This window comes from Sylvia atricapilla, chromosome 6 (genome assembly GCF_009819655.1).
Source record: "Sylvia atricapilla isolate bSylAtr1 chromosome 6, bSylAtr1.pri, whole genome shotgun sequence".
NCBI classification, from domain to species: domain Eukaryota; kingdom Metazoa; phylum Chordata; class Aves; order Passeriformes; family Sylviidae; genus Sylvia; species Sylvia atricapilla.
This window is the reverse complement of record NC_089145.1, coordinates 20556734-20581435: the sequence shown is the minus strand read 5'-3', so window position 1 is coordinate 20581435 and position 24702 is coordinate 20556734.

Sequence of the window (24702 nt, the reverse complement as noted above, 5' to 3'; positions counted from 1 at the left end):
TCTGGGGACATCAGCAAAGGGAAGTTAAAAGGCTGAAGGAGTGCTTCTAGACAAGAAATGACCACAGGCCTTCAAGATCAAGGTAGTGGTGGAAAAGGCACCTGTTTGTGTATTGTGCTGTATATAAAACATATATAGGAACTATGCTCCAATAATTGTCTTTGACTTAAAGAGCATGGTACCATGTTAAGGTAGAATAAATACTGTTGCAAATAAATGAATACTAATGATAAACAATAAAACTACTAAATGTCACAAAAATTATGTAAAGTCTGGCACAAAGCTTGCTGCAAGCACTAGTGACTTATTAGAAATGCAGTTCAGCAGCTGCTGATTATGTCATTTAGGAACTAGAAGAGATTAAAAACAGTAAATTAGAGGATTTACAGTAGATCTGTGCGAGATCAGAGTTTTAAGGTGTTCAACTAGGGATGCTTTGTTCACCACAGTTTATCAGGTGTTGAAACTCACAGAAATGGCCTTTGGAAGAGCAAACTTGCCTAGCTGTTGATTTTTAGCCCATACTCTTGAATATTTTTGTGCTTTGATGTAATGTACAATATGTTATTAATTCTAGTTCTCATTACAAGTTTTATCTACAGGTTTGAATGCCTGGAGTGGACAAACACTCTTACTTCAATTTTTTTGGGTTAGACTGACATTTACATGAAATCCAGGTTTGTGTTTACATTTTGTGTAATGCATCCTTATATCTTTCATGTCATAAGGTGCAAACCAGAAGTACATGTAAGTTTATGAAAAATACTCTGTGAAAATGGTGGTATTTGTATCATGCAAAGGACTCAGGAGATTTAATATCACCCTTGATGACTGCAAAGCAATGGGACAAATTTAAAATATCAATGCCTTGTTCTAATTTGCAATTTAAAAACCATTGCCTGAGGTAAATTAAACTTTTAATGGCCCTGTAAATGAAGCTGTGGAAATTTTCAGGACTTAGGTTCTTCTTTAGCCTCTTCCAGCTGGGTATAATAAATTCCAAATGTAACTCACTTTCTGATATTCCCAAGTCTGTTTTCTTTCCACACCCTCTAGCAGTTTTCATTTTCTACTCCTACCCTTGAGTCCTTGAATTGTTCCAACAGTGTAACAATTCTCTCATGGGCTGGTACCAAAACACCATGACTAGTACAGCTGCTGTTTGTTTTGACAAAGCCTGCTGTTTTAGTTCTGATCTGTGATCATAAGTCACTCATCTTCTCCACTTCCACAATTTTGGTAATAAAAATCTAAAACATAAAGAAAGTGTAATTTAAGTACCTTTGGTAAGGTACTTTGTAAAAACCATAAGGTATTACATGAATGAAAGTAGAAAAGGCAAACTGTTTCACATGCAACTCAGGGCTAGCAGTCTTACAGTGATAAAACAATTACCTTGGTAATTATTTGAAATCTTTCAGTTGAGAACAGTTGTATATCATGTTTTGAAACTACCTAGCCAGAAGAAAAAAAAATTGCATTTGACAAAAATATTTTCCAAAAACAATGGAACAATTCTGGGACAATATCTCATTTTTCACTTGAGCTTATAGTCTACAGAGAAGATGACAGAACTGATATTTTAGTGTAAGCTGCTGTAAGAATTTTCTCCTTGAAAATATTTTAGATGAGAAATACTCACAGACGGCCCTATGCCTCTGTGACATCCAGCTAAACATTAAGTTGTCCCAGATTTTGCTCACCTTCCTTTTCTCAATTCTACATTTCCTCCCCCCGTAAAGGATGGTGTTACATCTCCTGAGTCATCCTTTGCTGCATCCTAAAAGTCTGGTCACATGCCTGGGGCAACTTTCACCACCTTATCAGACAAAGTAGAGCAATGGGAAGGTGTCAGAGCCATTTACAAGTGCTCACTGTCTTGGAAAGGGTAAGGAGGCACTGAGGGCTAAAAGCAAGGCTGACAGGAGTGTGGCTGTGTGGTGCTGAGGATGCCAATACAACCAAAAGCCACAAAGTTGATGATACCCAAGTACCACAGATAGTAAAAATATTTTCTTTCTTATATAAATAATGATATTGTACAACATTTTATTGCCTTGACTGCATAGCTGTCTTGAGTACTTCAGGGTGTTATGAAGACTGCAGTTTACAAATTTCCTTTTTTCTCACGTAAAATGAACAAAGCTTCTTGTAAATTATAACTATTGAAGCAATAGAAAGCCTAAAGCATTTTTTTTTTAAATTGCATTGAAGACAACACAGTATGCTTACATAAAAACAAATTGTTAATAAATCTGTAGGCACCATTCAAATCTCTGCATCAGTCCTGCACAGGAATGTGGTACAGGAACAGCTTCACATTTTGGGTATGGCAGTATGGCACAGTTATTACATAGCTGGAAAGGAGGATGCAGGGGCTTTTTGATGTTCACTCATGTACTTGGCTTCAGTCTGTGTTCATATCACAGGATATATGAAGTGACCTACTTAGCTTCAATCCTGTAGTAAGCTTTTCTTTTTCATAGCCATTAAACCCTTTTTATTCTTCTTTTATAGTAAATTTTGGAACTTTAGAAGTATCTGGCATGCTGGTAATCACTAGGAAGTTTGGAGCATTAACACATTGTACTTTCTTCCTCCTCTTTGACTTTCAGGGTTGGATTTCTATTGGTATCTTCAAAATTCAATAGCTTTCAGATTTTTTCTAGGTTCAGATTAAACCAATCCTTGCCCTCCTTTATTATGAAGTTTCCAGGCTGCAGTTCATGATAGCATTGGGGTTCCCATACTCATGATAATTTGTTGCATTGGCTTACATATGTCTATTTTAAATCCAGGCTTACAAATAATTTATTAAAATAATCCATAATTAATTGACTTTCTAATTTTCCTTTTGGTGAAGCACCCCTGGATGCACAGCATTAAAGGTTCTATTGAAGTGTGGCCTGATTAACTGATTAATAGATTTTGCTTTTTACAGTAGCTTCTTACATATGTGAACATAATTACATTCTATCATTTTCAGGGAAAAATTGAGGCAGAGAAATGCTTTGGTCTTGTTATTTAATTATTTTCATTTCCTGTAAAAAGGCCAGATTGACAGTTCTTCAGAATCAGGTTCTCTGTATTCATAGCACTCTCAGCACTGAACTGACCCCTGCCTGGTACCCACATCCTCCTCGTGCTTGCCAGTGTGCTCCAACATCAAGCAGAATTAATGCAGAAGGATCAGTTTATTGCAGAATCCTGATTTGTCTTGAATTTAATTATTTAAATTATTTTTATTTTCTAATTATTTTCTCTGTCTTCCAAAGTCCTTTCTTGTGGTAAGGTTAGGATTTGCCTTTCCACAATATCTCTGGAAACCTGAAGTGTCCTCTCTTTTGTTAGAATAACCATGGGTTTAGAGTGCAGGAAGGTACCGTTTAACATAAAAGGCCATGATGGCTCTACCTTCTTTATTGAGAAGGTAAAAAAAGCTCTCTTAAGAGGCATTTCCTAAGAAGGTAGACATATTTTTAGAAAATATTTAAAAGTTCATTCACTTGTATGTCTGGTGTGTTTTTTCTTAGAATCTTCCAAAATCTGCAGAAATAATCTGAGGATTTATAAGGATATTTTGTATATTTCTAGAGATAACTATTTGCAGGAGTGACAGATGTATGTCCATATTCCTACAATCTTTTACCCATAAAGAGAATGCTATTTGTAAAGCACCTGCAGAAAAAAAAAATTAAGATTAGTTTCATCTACTTCAGATGAACAAGAAAAAGTATTTCAAGCCAGCATGAAAATTACAGGTGCTTTACAGAAAGAAGTATATCACTTCCTATACAGCAGCATTTGAAATTAAGAAGAGACAAATGATAAAACTATGTTGTTCATTACCATAAGCAATGAAGGCTGACTGGGTTTGACAGGGAAAGCTTCGTTCTCTGTACAGCAACAAGCTGATATATAGCAAGCAACTAGTGCCACAAAGCTTGTGAGGAAAATACAATTTCTTCTAATGAAAATTGCTTATGTGTACTTGTTCCTTATTTCCTGACATGAGCTGCACTCTTGTGCACGTTGCTTTATCTCTGGCCTTTGGAAGCATTTAAAAATAGGCATTTCTGCATTTTGTGGCATACCTTAGTTGTTTCGAGGGTTTGTTTGGTATTCAACTCCTCCTCTAACACTGTATTTTGTTGTTGACTTGAAACATGTTCTGAAATTTTATTTCTGTGCCTTTGAGACATGTTACTGATGCATGTAGCTCCTTCAAATTCTTTCTTTCTTTTCTGAGACTTTTTGTCAGAGATGCATATAAGTAAAGCTGGTACTGGTATTAAGGATTCTCAGTTTCACTACTGCTGGAGACCAGCATATCATCCCATCCCAGTTTACAGTTTTTCTGTTCTTCAGTGGTTATTTTTACACAGGTTAACTCCTTAAGGCTGTGTTTGTTTATGTTGACTGCTATTCAAAGTAGGTACAGAGTCAAGCGTTGTTGTAGTAACATTTCCTTGCTCTGCACTCATTGCCTGGGACTTACCTGAAACACTAGGTCACTAAGGTGTATTTCATTACAGTAAACAGTGCATCTCCTAGGCCAGGGGGTATACAGAGCCTAAAACATTCACCTTGGAAAGTAACCTTTCTTTCTTCTCTACTGATTGAGGTTTTTGCTGACTAACAGCTATAGTAAATAAATCTCCTCTACACAGTGCAAAATAATTCTTACCAAGAAAACAAGCCTAAGTCCTCTGTTTCCTTGAGTGAAAGATTTTGGAGTTAAATGAGCAAGGAGCAAAGTTTTAACCCTAAATTCTGCTTACTTCTAAAATTATATCTTTCAACCATGACACTAAAGTCCTGAAAATGCCTTTGTAGCAGAAAATTGTGAGAGAGGATCCTTCAGTTGCTACTGTGATTCACTGCTGCCCTAAACCCTCCCTGTATTCGCAATGTCAGGACTCATGACATTCACCTCTCCTGTGTATCACAAACAGTGGCAATTCTTATCTGTAGCTCTCCACTGTTCCAGTGAATCCTTTTGATCTTGGCCTGAGCAAGTTTCTAAAGTATCTTTCCTATACTCCTGATGCAGCTTTGTCAGAACACCTCAGTCCCAGTCTTACACATTGCCACGATCTGGATCTCTCGGCCAGAAATTCACAGACATTGAAAAAATTCTGTGGTGCTTTTGAAACAGGAAAAAGTGCAAAAGAAAATATGAACATTCTGAGGAATTTTAATGAACTTTATTCCTGTCTTTACATTCTTGTTGTTTTTGTTGTTGTTGATTATGAGCTCTGCATCAAATCAACTCTCTCCGTTACATCTGCCTCCTTTTGCAGGGTTCTAGATGGAGAGCTGACACTTTTCTGGAGTCAGCATAGTCAAACTGCCATGCCAGCCTCAATATTTAAAGCAATTTTGAAATATGAAGTGAGATGGTAAGTAATGTTACAAAAAGAAAAGCCGAAGTACTTTGAATCTAACATCTTCTCTCACACTTTTTTTTTGTTTTTTCACCCCTAAGAAGATTAAATTAATTCAGTACAGCTCTGGTTATAATGATCTGATTCCTGATGCTAGTGTGATTAAACTGAGTGCATTAAAGTAAGCAATGATAAATTAAAAGAACAGTAGAAATCTTAGTGGGTGTGAACAGATGAGTAATCTTAATTGGAAATGAAATATGCCCATTATTCTGTGCTATAAATGGACTTTTATATTATAAATTGAAGAGATAACTACTTGATGTGTGGTGCAGTGTCACGTTAGAGATAAGTTCAGTACAAGTGTTTGTAGTAAAGCCTTTTCTTAGTTCATTAAGGACAAACACAATTTTCCAAGGTGCCTCAGCAGCATTTCTTTGCATGTGCAAAACTAGATGCAAGCAATGACCTTTCTGTTAAACTTTCAAAATTTTTTCATAATACTTGTAGCAAGTGCCTTGTAAAGGCATTTGGTTTCACAATATATTCAGATTCATTTTTCTTCCCAGCCCTTTCCAGACTAAATAGCACAGCTAGTACTGTTTTGAGATCCATACAAAATGACAGAAATCTGAAGGAAAAGAGTGATTACTTAAAGCCCAAAGCATCTAACAAAAATCTGTGTCATTCAGTTTAATAGTACCACATGACCAATATGTGTGATGGGAATCTCCATACAGAATATATTAAATATATTTCTCATAATTGACATTCATGAGAATTTGTTTTTTATTCCAAAATAATATTCACTATTATCTTGTTTCATTAGTAGAGTCTCTCATGAAATTTCCATTGCTGCTCAGTAGGAAGAGAAAAATGGTCTGTGTGCGTTGGGTTGGCTTTTGATAACACAAAACCTCATTTAATCCTATTGCGTCAAAACTTTCCTATCCCTGTCAAATTTCAAGAGCCTGTTACATACTATTCCAGTTGAGAACAGACTCAAAGAAATGTTTGAGGCTGTCCACCCTGTGATTGCTGTGTCGACAGCTACTTAGATCCTGCATTCAAAAAAGCAATTACAAAATGTTTTCTTTCCTGGGACCTAGGTATTTCAGAACATTTGGTTCTCTAGAAGGAAGTCTAAGGTGTAATTTTCACTTCTACCACATCATATAACTTTTTTTGACCTTAAAGGAAGTGGTAGTCTTAAAGAGTGTAAAACCCCAAAAATTCTGTCAGTAGAATTATGAAAAAGAATAAGAAAATTAGTCCCAGTTCCTGTCTCAGTAACCTAGAGCTCAAAAATTCATACAAATGAGAGAATTTTTTCTGAAACAAAGATTTGACCCATAGAGCCAGAGGATCGGTGAAAGAAGTGATCATATAACTTCTACTCTAATTAGGCTGCAATACAGCAATGAACCGACCTAGATAATTAACTGAACAAAGAATAACCATGTCAGCTCTGGGTGCTGACAGCTGGTGCTCTGTGTTTGCCAACATGCTCTGTTGTGTTAAATTTAGTTACGCTGAAATATCCTGCATATATTGTAATTGAAGTAAAAGATTTTATTTTGCCATATAGTAGAGGTGTTCTTCATGCAGCTCAGCAGTCTGAGGACTGAAGGTTACAGGGACAGAGAACTCACTAAGTTGGAAACTATGATCTAATAACTTTTTTTTTTCTACTTTACACCTCTGACCCTCATTTTAAAAATTATTCACATGCGGGTGACCGCCAGATTCTTGCTGTCTCCTTTATACAACATTTACACTGATCCTAAACTGCACAGGATCTGAAGCAGCCACCTTATGAGCTCATATATCACATTTATAAGCATCTCTAGGGACAGGTAGTGCAGAGATACAGATAATGCAGAAAGATATTCTGTAGACTGCAAAGTTTGAGGGTTTGTAGTCTTGAATTACAAGTGGAAAACAAGGTATGGTCTGGCTCTTGCACATTTTGCTTATGCTAGCCCAATTTCCCTGAAGCATAATTTATTTGCTTCTTTTCTGCATGATAACAAAATGAATCTATGAGTTAATCCCAAGAAAGTATGCAAAATTGGTAAGTGTCCTGCTTTAGAGTCACTAATAGTGGAATCAGCTTTTCTAGTTGGTCTAAGGAACACTGAGTGTGCTAATCCTTACATTCAGTATATGTTGTAAATCTTATGTATCATTTCCATTCTATTCCAGCACCAGAGGTAGCATAATGAGAGAACAATTTTATTCTGTTTGTTTTTCAGTTAAGTAAATTACATCACTGTGTCCAGTGTGTGCCTTCTATAAATCTAAAATGAATACATTGCTGGCACTCTCCAAGATTAGACTAATATTAATGAGAACCTCAAAGTATGTTATTAATTTTTTCCTGTTAAATCTATAGACTTTTTAAAATAAAAGAATTCTACTGGCTGCAAGATGAGTGAATTTGAATAAGTGAATTCTTACACAATCAAATTCAGAGCAAACTCAGTATTTGGTAGAGATTCAATGCATTTGCAATATTTTGGAGTAGAGTCTCAGTAAAAAAATACTAAGGCCTACTCTCTCTTAAGGATTTTTTAGAACTAGAAGGCATAACAGTGCATGAAGAATTTAAGTGCCTCTGTATAAACTAACACTAAACCCAAACTTTAAGGAAAATTCTTATAACCGTATGATCCTATTAAACCGCCTCTTTTTCTTGTGCCTTGGAGCTCAGGAATTTGCAAGAAAATGCTACTCTCCTTCTGGTATACAGTTAGGAAATGTTTATACCTACATACAAGATAATCTTTCCAGTTGTACTGGGGATGATGTTCTCAGACCTTTCTTATAACAGTAATTGTAACAACTGTTAAACAAAGAGGCGAAAATTCAGTTGTCCTAATGAAGCTAAAATCTGTCTCCTAGAAGACAATCCTAATCACTGGGCTCCAGATTTGAAGATACTTCTCAAACTTAGCCCAGAAAGTGTTTGCTGGCTCTGAGTCAAATGGCATGGGTTTTCTTGTGTACATTCTTAAACTGCCTTGTTCCCAAAATGATGTTTCTGCTATGCAAAGTGACAACTGGGAACAGCTCTTAGCACATTCTGTGAGTGGGGTTTGATTTACACCAACAAGGTCAAACATTCCTTGGGAGTAATCAGGGGAGAGCACTTGCTAACAGATGAGTAGATGTGACCCGTCTAGATTCAGATGTAAGCTGCAGAGCTTGAGAGCCTGGAGCCTTTCTTTGCATGCTCAAATGTGTAACTTGAAGGACAGTGGACCTTTGAAACTGAGCACAGCCAGAAGCACTGCCTATTGACACAAGGTAAAGGACACACATATGGATGATTTTCATTGGTAAGGGCCTAGCAGTTTATAAAATGCCCAGACAATAGCATTTTCTCATAGGTTTGGAAGTTATAATTTAATAGCAGAGTCCTTAAACTTTTGTAATATTTACTAGTTGATGTGTGCCTGCCTTTGATGATGTTCTGTTAACAACAAATTGGCAAGGATAATACTATGCTCTGGAAGGGATATAACACGAAACATTCAACTTTTTATTGATTCCCAGAGATGCTTTTTAACATATAGTTGAGAAATTCTTCATTCTTTATTTGGATTTTTTACTTTGCTTTCTCTTTTCATTTATGCTGTCTTTGGTGGACAGCTTCAGTCCAATAACTTGGCGTGATGCTGGCAGGTTTCCTCACTGGATTTATCAAAGCCAACCACACAAATGAAGAAAGTTCAGACTGACATTCTCTGAGGTTATACAGTTTAAACAAATTCACGTTGGCCTTTTTTTTGACAATAACTCTCCTTAGACACCTTGCATTGTGTCTTTTTTATGTTCCCCTCAGATTAATTACCACCCTTTAACCTGCAGTGACTTTAACATCAAATCTCTGTTCTGCAGCTATCAGTTGTGCAGGTTGAAGTAATTGGCTTAAAGAATTTGGTACTGTGGTAGAATTGGAAGACAATTAATAGGGTGTTCTTCCTATGTTTTATTGGCTGACACTGCCACTCTGTGAATTCATGTCCTATTCCTAAATAGATATGCACATGTCCACTTGGAAATGACATTCTCTGTGTTTCTGTCTCTTGGCACTGAAAATAGTGAGCTGAAACTTTAGTGAGTCTTTTATTTCGCATACACGACTTTATTTCATTTTGTGTTCCTTAGCATGACTTGGAGAAAAAAAATTAAATGTAAGAAATAAAAACTATTTAGCATCAGATTTTGCATATGACAACCCAACTAATGATTCAGTAATTATAGACTTCCAAGAAGGCTGACTAATGTATCTTGAAATAGATTTGATTTGATCAGCTATTGGAAATTGCATCCTTTTCAAGGAGCTAAGTTTAGAAGCTTGTCCTCATATCAATAAATGCATTTGCTCCAGTAAACATTTTTTCCATCTTGGTATTAGCAGTTCCTCAATCTTAAAGAAGTATTTCCTACAAATACATACTTTTTTAAAGTAAGCTATCTAACTCCATGAAGGTACTCTGAATAGCTCACACTAACAGCTCATAGCTGCCTGTTATGCAACCAAAGCTGTAAGACATCCTTGGCATGTCGCAGTTTTTCATAAACACTGGAATAGGATCCATTATCATATCTGTCAAACCATAGTGTAAGTGAAAAAATGTAAGCTCTGCCTCCTTACTGTGACAAGAGAGTCCTGGAAAGTCATCTCTGTGGCTGTCAACACAGCGTGAATGTATCTCTGGTGCACTTAAATTCTTTTTAACTCTCCAGCTTTTTATGTGACAGTATTGCAGGAAAGACCAAGTCCTTATTGGGTTGGATGTTTTCTCAGGTTCTTGTGGAAATAAGTGTCAGAGACAATCAGTAGCATTGCATGCTAAGGGAGAGTAATTATACTAAAATATAAAACCTATGGGAGTCATGTGAGGTTTTTCAGTATGTTCCAAAGCTTGCAGATCAGATGCCTTCAATTTGTAGGCAGAAGATTGTCTAGGGAAGGAGTTGTCTGCTGTTCTTTCAGCTTATTTCTTGAGTAATTATAATTCGTTTATTTTTTCATGAGTCCTAAGTCTACAAATGTAGTTTGTGGACTGTTGCTCATACTGGGTGTTTTGTATTTCACACTCATTGATTTTAAAGATTCAGTGGCCATATTCTCTTTCCACGATGTCTGCACAAATCTTCTCATTCTTCTGGAAGTGGCGGATGTCAAAAATGTCCTCTTATAGACTACAGTAGTATTGATGAGGAGTATTAAGGAAGATATGCTTCAACTGTTGCTACTTACGTCACTCTTTTACACATTGGAAAAAAGGCTTTCATCTCTAGAGAGTCAAATACTTTTCTCAATAGTTAAAGTCACATGAAAATAGGGGCAAAATAATAGTTCTCTATCAGAACGAATGTTTGAGAAATCTAAGGTACTAATTCTAAAACCTTCAGTTGTGATCTTGGAAAAATCAGGTAGTGTAGTACTGAATGCATAGCTGGACACCTTCTAAAATGTCTTTTTGTTAATGAAGTTAAAATTCCTACAGAAATGTTTCTCTTCTGAGCTGCTGCAGTGCAGTAAAAGTTTTTGTGAGTTTTCCCATCTATTAACCTCTTAAAAATTTACAGTCATCTATTAGAGCAAGGATTGTGAATAGGGCTGTAAGTTGAAGTTCACACTGAAATACACAGAGGACCTTACCTGGTGTCAGTTAAGATAAAGCAGACAAACTGCCAAAAAAGAGAACTTTCCCTTTCTACAGTGCGTTTCTAAAAGGAAAACTTGTATTAGTCATTTTGGCTTCATTTAGCCTGTAACACACTGTGATCGATGTTAGTAAGATGCAGGGTATGGCAATTCAGCTTGCTTTATTTCAAATACAGCCTAAATTAAGTGAAATAAGTTAGCTTAAAAAAAAATCCCAACATCTTTGGAATAACAAGGCCAGTGCTTTTAAAAATCTGGGGTGTAAGAGAATTATAGTAGTCTGGAAAAGTCTGGTTTGCCTACATTATTGTTTTCTAAGCTATTTGTTAAAAATAACAGTATCACTATTGTTGTTAGTATCCAACTGTAGGTTATATTGCCTACGCAATTCAGATGTATAGATGATAGTGTGTATGAAGAGTTTAATTTTTAAAATGTACAGAGATATTTTCATGATTGAAGAGTGCTTTATGAATAAAGTATTTTTGGCTTTGGTGAGGACCTAAGACACTTCAGGTATTTTACTGAGTCTACCTTCTCAAAAGAAGGGTGTCTTACAGCACACAGATGAGGAAGACAACACCTACCTTACCATGCAACTTCCATCCCCATGGTTAAAATAATTCTGTGTGATAAACAATGGATTTCAGATCTTTCTTTCTGTACTGAGACAAACTAGATTATAACATTAGACTTCTCAGAAAACCATGCCAACAATTGGGTGATGATGGGTTCTTTTCAGTGCTTAGCTGTTTGAGATCAATCATTTTGAGTTAATATGCAACCCAACCATGGGCCGTGAAGTGTTTTCATCCGTAATTCAGAGCTTTTAAAATCTAGAGACACTTTGAAGGGTATGTTGCTTCAGAAACACAGGGAAGAAATTAATACATGTTTTAATAATAAATTATATATAATATACACATAATCATATAATCATAGAATATTCTGAGCTGGAAGGACCCAGAGGGATCATCAAAGTTCAGCTCCTGTCCCTGCACAGGACACCCCAAGAATCCCAACCTGTGCCTGAGAGCATTGTCCAAACACTTCTTGAGCTCTGTCAGGCTGGTGCTGTGACCACTTCCCTGGGGAGCCTGTTCCAGTGCCCAAACGCCCTCTGGGTGAAAAGAACTTTTCTACTATCCAACCTGACACAACTTCAGGCCATTCCCTTGGGTCCTGGCACTGCTCACCTCACTAGTGAGGAAGCTGTAGGCTGCTGTGAGGTCTCCTCTCAGTGTCCTCTTCTCCAGGCTGAACAAGTAGCGCAGGACAATCCCCTCCCTTGCCCGGCTGGTGATGCTGTGCCTGGTGAGCTGGCACTCCTGACTGCCAGGGCACTGCTGACTCATATTTAGCTTTCCATTAATTGTTGACTTGCCATTTTACTAAATGGATACCCTGATTTCCTCATCCCTGATGGCTGTGTCAAATATTAAAGTAATGAAGGTAATTTGTTTTCACTTCTCTCGTCAAACTCACAATGATTAAATTTGTTTCAGTTCTTGTGAATCTCATGTAACGACAGCATCTACTTCTAGTTTAAGTTGTGTTTTCTCAGTGTTTTTGACAGGACAGATCTGGACGTCTTCCACACCTTAATATTTCCTAAAAAGCTGCTCAGTTTGCTATTTTGTGGGAATGAATATTTTGTTTTATATTATGCCCAATTGTCGCTCCTAATTGTTGTGTTGCAAAACAGATTCTACAGCTCTTCTGGATATTCAATGGCTAAATTTCACATTGTTTTTACATTCTAATGATGATTGTAGTCTTTTGAGTTCAATTTTCATCCTGAGAGTCTGTTAGAATACCTCCGCTCAAATCTGCATCTTCACATAGTAACGTGATATACATTCTCAAAAAATGATCTTATGTGAAAATTTAACTGTTCTGGATATGCAAGGAACCATATTGAGGGGCCAATGTAATGAAATCAAAAAGGTGGATATTGCATGTGGATATTAGATTTGGGTTTTTTTTCCAAGTATTTAAGTAGACAGGGATCAAACTCTCTCTAATCTCCAGATGGTAATAGAAATCATAAAAATACATGAAGACTCTTTTAAGCTGTATAAAAGTAGTAAAAGCCTGTTGGATCAGTTCTTGTGTTCCAACTTATTTGACTGCAATAGGAAATACATAAATAAATCCAGGGACAAAACCCTACCTTGAGGTTTGAAAGCTTGATGATGCTGTACTTTTTTTGGACACCAAAAGGTGTTAAATAGTTTCAGAGACCTGAATGGGCCTGTAATGAATCTCAGTAATGAAGAAGTTACTCAGAATGAATGGAGATAATTAACAGATTGAAGTTCTGCAAGCAACAAGTAATTGGATTGTTGGTGGATAATTTGTTTCCAGAGACATTTTTAGTATCTGATCATATGCTATATTTCACTCTTATCTTTTATTCAAAAGAAAATTTTCTTCAAATCTGGATATCGCCAGTGTGATCTTGGATATTAAGTTACTAGAAAGAAAGGTACCATTTAAAAATATTTTTAGCTGCTGTCCACAAGTCTCATTTTAAGTTTAAACTAGCACTTGTTTCTATTTTGTTACGATAGCAGTTGTTTCTATTTGTTATGATGGTTGTACAGTCAGAATCCCATAGGGATTGATATACGCATTGTCTCTCTATTTTTTTTGGACACTGCACATACTATTAGTAGGGATGGTCTTACATAAGGGACTATGGTAATCTAATCAGAAAGGCCAATAGGGAAACTGTATAGAACTTTGTAGGCTAAAACAAAACTGATGGGCAAATGATAGATCTGGCATCTGAAACAACTCATTGAACCTGCATCTGCACACATTGCTGGGCTCTGGTATAAAGACAATCCTGAATCATGGATAGTCGAATACAAACCTGTCCTATAGCCATGGGGCTTCTTTTCAACCCTATAATCTTGTCCTATAAAATGTCTTTTGTTCCTCTCTGCAGAAGAGTGAAATTGCTGCTCTTTCCCTTCTCTTTGTGTTCAGCCCCCATACAAATAGCATTACTATTCATAGTAGATTTACCTTTGCCCAATACAGTGTGTGTTCTTGTGCTTTCCATCATTTGCACATATATTTTTGTTCCTTGTCTTCTTCTTATCTGGGTGATTTTTAAATAGTTTAAGAGCTATTAATAATGATTTTAAGAATACATGTATTCAGTGCCTCTGGGCAACTTAATTTGATGGAGTTTTTTAAGATTAATATAAGTGTCAATTGTATTTTTTTTTCCTTAGGAATTGTTTTAATGACTGTCATTTGGTAATCCCTAGTCCTTGAAAGCAAAGCAAGGTACATTGCTTTTCTGTGCACTAACTCAACTATCCTGTCAGCTAGAACAGGCAAAATGGAACACACAACCTAATGTCACTTACATTGATTGGATATGAACTTCAGTCACTACAACCTAGCTGTCTAGAAGGTTGAGAATTTGGTGGCTATTCATTTGTGGTTTTGTTAGGGAAGAGAGAAGATAATGTGAAGACAGAGTGGTTTTGTATTGATGATGCCTACTTAGAATAGCTTCTCTGAGTTCTTCTCTAGGGTGCTTGAATTTTCCTTGTCTTATCAGAAGAACTACAATTCTGCCAGGAACAGGATAGTAGGAATTTCCTTTTAGTCTGATGAAGACAGACAATTCTCTGTTTTTATATTATGAAGAACTGTGTGATCTCTGAAAACATGTCACACAACCCGATTGCCATTTACTGATTGGAAGAGCTTGTTCTATTTTATCTTTTATCATCTCCAAATATGAGAATTTGACAGAATGATATAAAAAGTAAATATTTTTCACCATTATATGGATTTTCTTTTTAGCCACAGAAATCCAATTAAGTTCACACAATCATGTCTTCCAACGTTAAAAAATGTAGTCAGAGATAATACCAGTTAAACATTGGATGTGTTTAATCAAAATTGAAAGGACCTTGTTGGATGCAAGGCCTGACTTGTTAAGTTTGGTGCTATGCTTGTCACTAGAGAGCAATGAATTATATTCTGTGTTTTATGAGTAATTTACTATGGGTTATTGCATATCCAGTTTCTTTCTGCAGGCATCAGGAGATGTGCATATCTTCTCTGACAGTGATGGTTAGAAGCACCCCATGATCCTGAGTACATTTCCCATACAGATCTGTATTATTGCAATGTCAGGCTCCAACGTACATGTTGTGTATACCTTAAAATCTGTTCATAAATTTCATTTCTTTACAGTTTTGGATGCTTTTATACTTCTCCCCTCACAGAGCTGTTTCCTTAATTTGGCAAAGAATTTTTAAGAGATGGCATTTTTTATTAATAGCCAGACATTGGCTGAAAAATTCTGGTAAAAAAGAAAAGTTGGTGACTTTATAATCTAGATCCATTTTTCCCAGCAGGTCATTCCAAGCCATCACTTTCAAGTATCCCTGCAGCTTCAGAGGACAGAGTGTTAGAACTATATTATTACCAAAGACATTTGTGTTTTAGATGGTGATATTGCATCACAAGTATTCTCATGCCTAAGCATGAACAAGTCTCATGTAATATTACTACCGAAAAGAAGTGATTGAATTCAGTGTGGAGCACTAGGCAATCAACAGTTTTCATCATCATCCTATGGAAAATTGTTTAGTTGTATATTTATAGGGGTGGCAATTTTGTATTTGACTTAATTGTTATAGAAGTACATTAATGATCATTACACTGAATGTAAATGGATGGATAAAAGAAAGGGACATATTGTGTCATTATTTGAAAATTTATGATAAGTTCTTAAGATAGCTTGGCAAGGTACATAAAAATGGTCATTGTTCCCCTTACTGTCATAGTTAAACCCTTCATCAAAGAAGATCCATGTCAGGATAATATAATTGGTTGATTGAATCTCTTCTTCCTTGGTTGAAAACTGTCACTCCTACTTGCACAGACTTTACAGGATAGAGTAGCAACTGCTAAGCAAATGTCTTTTTGCTTGGATCAATTCAGAAAGGTAAAATAGACTAAAAATAGGGCGATTTGAGCCATGAAAATGAATCTATTGGCCATGATGTGAAAAGGTTTAAACTTGTAGCTTTGAAACAATATGAAAGCAAGGAAAGGTACTTTTTGGAGAAAATGAACTGAAGAAAATATGGTTTTAAGAGTCTACTTACATGCCATTAGCAGGGTTTCTGATGCTTTTTAACGCTTTTAGTACTGCACTGTGCAGGCATCCTAGTACAAAACAAAAACAAACAAACAACAAAAAAAAAAGCCAACAGGAACCAACATGATTAATATAACTGGCAATCATGAAATAACACATGGTTTCAGAATGAAAGGGAGTCTGGGCTTAGTGTACTGGGCAGCCCAGTGAGAACTCAATTATCCCATGGGAAGACTGCAAAACACTGCTTAAACTGCATTAAAAGGACTGGCACGCATTATTGACCAGGGCCTTCTTTTTAGCAGATGTGGTGTCTTATTGAAGTGCTTTGTGGAGATAGAAGACACTGAAACTCAATGCATATTGAAGGATGAAAGATTTAGTTTCAAAATTTTGACACAGAGATTACATGAACGGTAACCATAATTCATTGGTGGGATCTTGTCGTGACTGTAATCCAAAACCTGAGAAATTACTCATCTATGAGCACATATATGAGAAACCTGGCATTAATGAAGCTTGATGGTGTGATTCATATAACTAGAATGATAGCATCAGTGGTGATGGGTTGGGCTGTGCTAGTGAATGAAAAGGATCAGTTGACATTTTATGCAAGAGGTTTCTTGTGAGGCTGAAAGATGATGACTGGCTCTCTAAGGACATATTTGCTATTCTAGGAAAAAAAAAAAAAAAAGTCACACTTTTGTATCACAGGGGACTTTAATCTGAGAGGCTCGCTAGAATATTTGACAAAAGGTAAATATTGCTAGAATTTCTAAAAAATATAGAATTATATTCATCAGTCAAAAGAGGTTGTCCAAGGTGAAGGAAAAAAAGTTTCATTAGTTATGATTTCATTATGGAAAAAACTGTTTATCTAATAATAGAGAGAAAAATACCAGAAAGGAAAATGTGAAAAGTTTCTGGAGTCACATTAAAACCATTTTATTATATAAAAGAAAGAAGTGTAAAACACTCATATTTTTAAAGTATATATTGGTTAAGACTAGAAATGAAAGGAAATGGATAACTAACCAAGAAAAAAGGAAAATTACACCATTTAAAGTATAAAGCTACTTCATAAAAAATCGATAAAAGGAAGGGAAAACTCCCCCCCATCATGACAGATCTTTGAAAAACTATTTAAGAGTAAAGAATTTTCACAGTAGTACTAGTATAGTATAATATTACTTCTTCATTTAGAGAGAAAAATAATACAAAATCGATGTAACATACATTAAAGAGCAAGGGGGCAGGTCTGAAAAATATACCACAAACTGAGTTGCTGTATTTTTACAGAGAGAACAAATGCTCATTGCCTATGTGCTGGTTAATATCCATGGCCTGAAAGGGGCACACCAATCATAGGTGACAGAGTTTGAAGATATACAGAACTTGTGAAGTAGTAATAAGAAAGACATGTCCTTGGAAGAAAATCATCTGGATTCTTTATTAGGTGACATAACTGAATAAAATAGTTATTTTTATCAATAGACAAGGAATTTGTAAAGAACCGGCATGTATGTAATCAGTGTCTTCTAGGCAGGGGACACTAAACTGAGACTCACAAAACTATACTTGGGAGGACTAATGCATATCAGTATGTTTAGATAAAGTAAGTACAAGGATTTTGTATGTGTGTCTTTTTGCTGCCGTAACTACTATTGGTATACTTTATCCAATTCTTGTGCTCTAGCTGGAATAATATGAAAACTGGGAAGGTTCAATAAAATCTACTTCTTATGCTATTGCTTGTTAGAGAATATTATCTTAGGGACTGATGTCCTGAATTGTGCTAATTCCAGTTTAGGATTATTTTACCTTAGTCTGTTTTCTCAGTCATTACATTCCTGTGTTGGAGGTCAGAGATGACTACAGACAGTGATGGGAACATAGATCATGTGGTTAAAATCTGGTAGTAAACAATAGGTCAGCATTTGAATAAATCTTTGGTTTTTTATTGATAATTTAACTTTTTTCATTGTGGTTTGCTCTTTGTCTTTGAGCATGACACTTGTCTATGTAATACATTTTGTGTTTAAGTGTGGCACATTTCTAACTGTTTTACATGTTTACCAGAAGATTTCCTGTTTTTTTTTAGATTTCTAGTAAGAAAAAATTGAGGACCTGATAAATGCTCTGTTAGGTGGGAGCTGAAGATCTATCTAGCCCACCATTCTTTCCCCCGACAGTAACAACAGCAGTTTTACTTTGTCAGGAACTGTGGTGAGAGGAGGAGACAAGAATATGCTAAAGAGAGAAAAGCCCTTCCCCATATGCTTTCCCCATGTCCTCCCCCTCTCCCCTCACACTTTGTTCACCTCTCTCAACTCTCCTCCTACTCTGTCTTCACCACAAAATTTTGCAACCCAAAATTTTCAGCTTGTTGCAAAATTAAATTTTGCTCTTGGTGCTGCTAGCTTTTTTGAGCTTTGTTTTATTATGAATATGTGATGCTTAAAATACTAAACTGTATATTAAAATAACAAATACTTTGATAAATAGAAATGAATCCCCAAAGGGAGCCTGATATAGCTGTTTTGATTTGAATCCCAAAAGTGAGCCTCACACTGTTAGTTTTGATGGCACATTCTGCTGCAGTGGCACATAAAGAAAGGAGAGAAGTTTTTTCCAAATGAGGCATTGTTATCTAAAGGGTAGAAGTGGGGAGCCAAACAAAGGACAGTCCACCTAGGGCATCTGCAATAGTGTAATTGAAGAGATTTTCTTCTCTGATATTGAAAATAGAACAATTTTGTCCAGTTTATGTGACATAATCAAAAACTTCTTTGCAAGAAAACAGAAAAGCAAAACTGCTTAGATAAGATTTGAGTTGAACGTGGTAATATCACATCACAATGCAATCTACTGCTGAATCAAATTTGGGCAGTAATGAGTAATGCTGCACAAATATAACAGAGTAGTATCTGGGAACACTCATTTTCAGTTAAAGAATTAATTTATTTTTCAAACCTCTCCTAAATTTCATGGTTGTTTCTGTAAGCCAAGTTTATAATTCTACAAGTATGCATATTGGTTTGTATTTGTATTTGAATGATGTGCAGATTCATTTTTCATAAACCTTGCCAGATCACATTACAATTTCTCATTGTCAAGAACAGCACAGCTCTAGACATTATGGTCCTCATTAATTGGTTCAATGCATCTAAAAAACCTTTCAGGTACCTGCTAATATGTTAATTTCCACGGGCTTCTGTGATTCTGTCATGACCTGCTCTATCTGTGATGAAAACAGAGCACCAGTTTTGGTGTACACAGAAAGTTTGAATTCTAGAAAGAGTTAGGAAGCTCTTTTCTATTCATCTAAAATAAAGTCAAAGTGATAGAAAGAATTGTCTAATAATTCATGGCTTTCTAACATACCAAGAAAAGGAGCCTCTGGAGAGTGAAGTGTAAACACTATAATTTTAGATTGGAATTGAGGTCTGTATTTTCTAACGTTGCAGTAAAAGTATGTAAACTTGCGTTCTTCACTCGAGGCTTGGTGTTTCATGCCTCACGCAGGAATTATTGGGTCAGCCTCATTGGCTTTGCTTTGTGGCAGTAGATCAAATCTTCTCATCGTAGAAGCAATAAAAGTCACCCAACCCACCAAACCCTCACAAGTCATTTAGACTACTCAGATGTGCAAAGCCAAGGCTTCAGTGTTCTGGTTCTTTTTTTCCTCAGGCTCAGCTGCTCTATAATTTGAAGACAGTGCTGTCAGTCTTTGCCCAAGAGCAGTGAGCACGCTTTCCTCACCTGGCACAGGGTTTGTTCCTTTTTGTCTTGCAATGGTAGCACCAGCCTCACCACGAGTAACACAGGTAACACAGGAGGCATGAGCCATAAGAACACGATGTTATTTTTAACTGGGGGAGTCATGCTTACATGGTAGGACAAAAAACCTGAAGCACACAGAAGTTGCAGTAAACAATTATCAAATAGGTAGTAAAAAAGAAAATTTCCTTTGTTTGTCAGTGCTTGCTTGTTCTTCTAGGTTGCTTCCTTTCTGATATTCAAGAGAATTTGTCTTCAAAGGTATTTAAGACAAGAATAAAATTTCTGATACTTTAGGAATGGAACAGTGAATAATGAGGAAATGTTTGTGTTGCTCCTCAAATCAAAGGGAAATTTGAAAGCTTTAATAAAAAGACACCCTAAGTAGCTAAACCTGTATTAACACCAGAGGGATGACAGGATGATTTAAAACATAGTTGCAATTCTTTTTAAAGTGTTCAAAAGTATAATCTCTATAACTGGAGCTGATCCTTCCTGAACTTTTATTTCCCCCTTTTTATTTGTCTTTTCCAGGGTCATAAGTAAGTGATTATTTCTCACAAATTGAAATGAGTATATGCAAATTAAATACTTCTTATACTGAAGGCAGACCTAGAAGTCTTGCATACTGAGAGTACAGTTTTCATAAAGGATGTAATATTTTTTATTGCCATGAAGCAGCTGAAAGAGCAATATTAGTAGATCAGTGTAAGATATTGAATCTGATTGTTTTTCAGCTGAAGTTTATGGTCACGAAAACTGACAACCTCTTCTTCAGACCTCTTGAAAATGTCATGGATGATCCTCATATAGACTCTAACCATCTAACTGGGTCAAGGGGGGTTTTGTGTATTCATAGGGTCTAAAAATGCAAGATAGAGGTCACAAATCCTGATAAACAGAGCCAAGGCACAGTATATTGAGCACCATTAGTATGAATTTGCCTTCTTTTTGTGATCTTAGAAAACAGCTAAAAAATTCTAATCATGCCACTTGTTTCTTTGAAACAAAGAATAATTTTCGGAAGGGGATTAGGACAATATTCTTAATTTTTTACTAGATTTGTCAGTCATGGTGAAGAGCTTCAGTCTATCAGATTCCAAGTCACGGATGGCAACTTCACTGCAAGAAAACCACATAGCAGGGAATGTACCTGTTCTGCAAAAATGGTGTTGGAATGACTTGTTAACTAAATGTCCTAGGAGACAAAAGTTTTCTGCACATTAGTATTCACCTTCTCCACAGCCAAAAGCAGTCATCCAGCTACAATTCCCAGAGTTTCTAGCCTGTCTCCTCCCTCCTGCCCTCCCTTTTTATCATATACCAATTGATTTCATGTTCCAGATCTGAATGTTAATGAATTAAAAATGTAATTTTGAGTACATATTTACACTTCAAAGCTTAAATGTGAGCTGTTTGCTGTCCACAAATATGATCAGTTTAGCAAAAAACTTAGGTCTGTTTTTCTGTCTTCATAGGATTTTTTCCTTATGAGTCTGTGTACATTTTACATACAAATGTAAAAAAAAGATGAAGCTATCCTCTAGATTATCTCAAATTAGTAATTGTGAATAGAGATGATAAGAAGTAGGAGAAAAAATAATAGAAATAATTTCATCCTCCTTGGTTTTTTTGATGTTTGAGAGGTGGTAACTCTGATTCAGCTTAATTTTTTTTCACTCATGCTAGAAGTGGTCTTTGTGCTATAGATTATCTATTCATAGTACCAAATGTTATTTAATTTCCAAAATGTTTAATTTCCAATTTTGTAAGGGTTTTCATAGTTTTAATGTCTATCTGTATAAAATATATATAAACCTGGAGCTCAGATTTTAGGGAGAATTAAACATTTAACTTCCTATATATTCCCTTGAAAATTGATCTCACACACTTTCACACACCCCCATCCTTTTAAGATTTGTATTACAAGCTATATAAACCTTCAATTTTTAATATTTTCTTAAAGTCTGAATTTTAGTCTTAATGATATCTTTTGGGATTGACTGCTTCAAGTGGACTAGACATTATACACAGTCTTTTTATACGTTTTTATCTCTTTTATTAAAACATCCAAAACAATTAAAGGTCTTTAAAGCTGACTACTTTAATATTATCTTACAGAATATTATTCCTCAAAAACAGTGAAGCAGTTTAATTTATTTATTTTATTTTTTATGTATATATTCTACCAGGAATTTGTGTTTCAGACACTGTGCACATGTAAAGAAATAATATAATGAATGCATCTTCCTATCAGGGCTACTTTACTTCCTCAGCAGGAATATTATTTTATATTCCTGTTACCAGATTTTATTTCCTGCAAAATCAATACTCTTGAGTGACTCAGATGTCACAAAAACCTGTCAATGACATAAACAATTAAAATTCCTTGCTTCAGTAACAATTCTTTTCAATATTTTAGACTATTAGCATCTGAAATCTCAAGACATTTGTCAAGTCATTTTATAGACATATGAAATGTTTAGAGAAAGAAAAAGATAACAGCAGAGATAAGGAATATCAATCCCCCAAATTAAAACTCGTGATAGGAGATTAACAGATAGAAACCACAATTTTATATACCTCTCATCTTAATTAGGCAAAACCTCCAGTGAGATCAAAACACTGTAGCATCAAATGCTTGTACACATAGCTTGTTCCATTTTACTTTTATTATTTTCCAGAAAAAATGTCTCTCTGCCTCTCTCAAGGTTTAGTGATGTGTTTTGGTTCTGTATTTGCAGAAGACTATGCATTCTTGGAATTAGGAGATTGATTCACTAGATTTCAGAAAGTATAGGTTACTTCCTTATCTCAGGCACCATAATGGTGTAACATCACACAGAGGTAACATCCTCCCATACATTATTTGTTTATATTTCTGGGTTTTATACAGTAGGTGAAAACATGTGGCCAAAATTCCTGTCTTTTCTCATTTTTGGTCACACAAATTTTACCATTTTATTTGGTAAAATGGGTGTTCAAAATAGGGAAGGATTGCATAAAAGTTTTTCAAGAATTTATTTCTAGCTGCTGGCTCAACTGAGTTTCTGACATTAAAATGTGGACTTATTGTATCTAGGTGTGTGCTCTTCCTCAGGTCCATGGTTGGTGCTTTAATGATAAATACCTGATTTGGGAATCAGAATGGACCTTTGAATGTTCTGCAGTAGATGATTAGTATAGATTGTGGTCTTCTTAATATTTGGAAAATTATTCTGTAAAATAGAACTAAAAAAAAAAAAAAAAAAAAAAAAAAAAAAAAAAAAAAAAAAGTTTTGTCTTAGAAACACCTTGTTCTGTGTTTATTATCCTAGAAAACTGCTGAGTAGCACAAGCAATCCCGTTGAGATTTGTGCTTACCAGAAATAAATGGAAAAGGCCTGGGATGGTCCATTTGGGTTGGAAATGAGAAAGTTCCTTAATTCTAATAAAAGTTCAGCTGTGAGAAAAACAATTTGCAAAGAGCATAGAGGTTATGTCATACTTAGATAGATACTTACTGATGCAGGGAGCAGACTGAAAGTCTTCCAAGTATGCTGCTTCATTGGCTACAGAGTCATTTCCCCATTCTATGTGGTTCAATGATTATTTAAATATTTTCTAGAATGTAGGAGAGCTTCAATGGAAGTGACACTTCTCAGTAAGTGTAAAAGCTTATATCTGCTAATGTTCTGACCCAGCTGAGCATTTAGGAAGCAGCAGTATTGCTGTCTTTTTATAGGCTAAGTATAGTTCAAGTGTCTAACTCCAGTAAAAACACGGCTGTGTAATAACAGGCAGTAAGTGTCTCAGTGGTTCAGAAAGTGAGGCAGAGAGCTGTCACTTTTCTTGGTATTTTGTGTGAGAGAAATATTCCTGTGACTTCCTGGCTTAGAGAAACCTTTTTTTTCCTTTTTTTTTTTTTTTTTTTTTTGGGGCAGGGGCAGGGAAGGGGGATGTGGTGGGGGAGAGGATTTGTTGGTTTGGTTTGGTTTTTTTAAGTTAAGCTGTTCCATGCATGTTATGGGCATCCAGGGCAGCCAGGAGGGCAGTGTGCATACCCTGACAGGGAGGCAGGTGAGAAATAGGAAGTGAAACTTGTTGACATTCTAGTTTAATGTGGCAGGAGAGAATGTACTTCTGAACCTGAAATGTCCTTCCACAAGTTCATAATGCACACATAAGCACTTCATAAATTGTACAACTTGAAGAAAATGTCAACACTATAAGCAACGGTGACACAGACTCTCATCAGAACCTAATGCAATTAAAGATCTGCCCACACTACTGTGCACATGGTTAATGAATCAATTATAAACAGTTGGAGCCTATCTTCTCTCAAGGCACAGATGTAATTTCTGCTGACTCAAAATGATTTTTTGCAAATCATAAGTAATTTACATATCAGAAGTAAATATATGTATATATATGTAGCAAAGATGATGTAAAAAATTAAGCAGAGATAATGTAAAAAATGAAGTAGGACTCTTACAGGTAGTCCATTCCATTCCTTTTTCTATTCCTTTGATTCATAAAAGTGCTACGGTCTTCCATCTTACTGTGGACAAATGGTGCTTAACAGCAATGAAAATTACTTTCTGTCAGGAAAGATACCTAGGGTTGACTATGTGTGTCACATTATAGATGAGCTTTCTTTTCCATTAATGTTTGGGTTGTGTCTCTATTAAGGACTCGTAATAGACAAGAGCAAGTGGTTGATACTGAAAAGGGGT